Source organism: Larimichthys crocea, chromosome VI (assembly GCF_000972845.2).
Source record: "Larimichthys crocea isolate SSNF chromosome VI, L_crocea_2.0, whole genome shotgun sequence".
NCBI classification, from domain to species: Eukaryota; Metazoa; Chordata; class Actinopteri; family Sciaenidae; genus Larimichthys; species Larimichthys crocea.
The window spans coordinates 19,564,703-19,567,112 of record NC_040016.1 but is presented as its reverse complement, the minus strand read 5'-3'; positions in this window follow the sequence as shown (position 1 = coordinate 19,567,112).

The window sequence follows — 2,410 nt, the reverse complement described above, 5'->3', positions numbered from 1 at the left end:
GCTCTGTAACCCCGCCGAGCGGGGGGGGGGGGGGGGGCGCAAAGTGTCTGAAAAATAGACTTCGGTTTTAAAATTACGAAAAATAAGCAGATAAAAATCCACAAAGAGTTTAAAGATACACTTATTTTCATAACAACAGTATATCGAAAGTAAACACTCCCTTTAAAAGTGAGTGGGTTGTGACGTCATGGCGGGGCGGGGCTTATGTCTATTTTTTGTGTTTGTGGTTCGAACTCTTAGCAAACAACAACCAACCAACCCCAAGCACAACAAACAACAACAACAACCAAGCACAACAACAACAACCAACAACAACAACCACCAACAACCAACCAACAACAACCAACCAACACCAAGCCAACAACAACCAAGTAACAACAGCAAAAACAACAACAAGCAACAACAACAACCAACCAACAACCAACAAACAACACCAAGTAACAAAAGCAACAACACAACCAACCACCACAACAACACAACCAACCAACAACCAAGCAACAACAACAACAACCAAGCAACAACCAACAACAACAACCAACAACCAACAACCAAGCAACAACAACAACCAATAACAACCAACCAACAACCAAGCAACAACAACCAACAACAACAACACCAACCAACAACAACAACCAACCAACCAACAACACAACAACACCAACCAACAACAACCAAGAAACAACAACAACCACAACACCCAACAACAACAACAACCAACCACCAACAACAACAACAACCAACCAACAACAAGTAAACACCAACAACAACAACCAACCAACAACCAAAAAACAACAACCAAGTCACAACCAAGCAACAACCAACCAACAACAACCAAGTAACAACCAACAACAACAAGCAACCAACAAGCAACCAACAACCAACAACCAAGCAACAACAACAACCAAGTAACAACCCAACAACAACCAACCAACAACCAACCAACAACCAACCAACAACAACCAACCAACAAACAACCAAGCAACAACAACAGCCAACCAACCAACAACCAAGCAACAACCAACCAACAACAACAACCAACACAACCAACCAACAACAACAACCAACCAACAACAACAACCAAGCACAACCAAGCAACAACAACCAAGCAACAACAGCACAACAACAACCAACCAACAACAACCAACCAACAAGCAACCAACAACAACAACAACAACAACCAAGCAACAACCAGCAACAAAACAACCAACCAACACAACCAACCAACAACCAACAACAACAACCAACACAACAACAACAACAACCAAGCAATAACAACAACTAACCAACAACAAAGCAACAACAACCAAGCAACAACCCAGTTCCTGAAGCTTCATTATTAATTTATTGGTTACGCTACCAGTATCGTAGTTGAAGAACAAATAGGAAAAACAAAAGGCAATTTATACTCAATTTTCACTCAAGTGCTCAAAATTGGAAATAAATATTTTAGACTAAGACAATCCCTAAAAAGAGTTATTTTGGAATAAAAAAATAAGCATATTATCCTGTTTGCAACAATTAAATGAAATGAATAATCCAAGTTTTTGAAGGCTATTTACACAGTACTGTAATAATAAGTAATAATACTGACAGTATAAAGATTGGACGGCGTTCTGTGACGTCACCAAGTGGCAACCTCTGTGGTTATGTAGTGAAGCCAAAAGTTGCAGTTCCTCAAACGTCCACTTGAGGCTGGCTACAGAGCGAGTCGTCTCCATAAGTCCCCATGTTAAAATGTCTGTTTATATAGAGGTTAGGTTTATGATACAAAACATATGGATGTCACCGTATATACCTGGTATAACTACATGAACAGATAACTTTACCATTGAATTTAGCAGGGCTTTTTTGTGTCTATTCACATAACTCATAGTTATGTGTATATAGCGGTATTATATTTTTGTTAATGTCTTGTTATAAACGGCAACCTCCGTGGCTTGGCAGTCCTGTCTCTGTTGTCCCCCGGGTTATTTAGAAATCATCAAAGACGTGGATTACGGTGGAGCTGAGGCAGCCTGAATGACACCTGGGTGCTCAAATAAGCCATCTGTAACAACACCTACCTGTGTCTGAAAAATAGACTTCGGTTTTAAAATTACGAAAAATAAGCAGATAAAAATCCACAAAGAGTTTAAAGATACACTTATATTTCATAACAACAATTATATCGAAAGTAAACACTCTCCATTTAAAAGTGAGTGGGTTGTGACGTCATGGCGGGGCGGGGCTTATGTCTATTTTTGTGTTTGTGGTTCGAACTCTTAGCATCAACAACAACCAACCAACAACAACAACAACAAGCAACCAACAACAACCAAGCAACAACCAAGCATCAACAACAACCAACCAACAACAACAACAAGCAACCAACAACCAACCAACAACAACAACCAACCAAGCAACAACAACA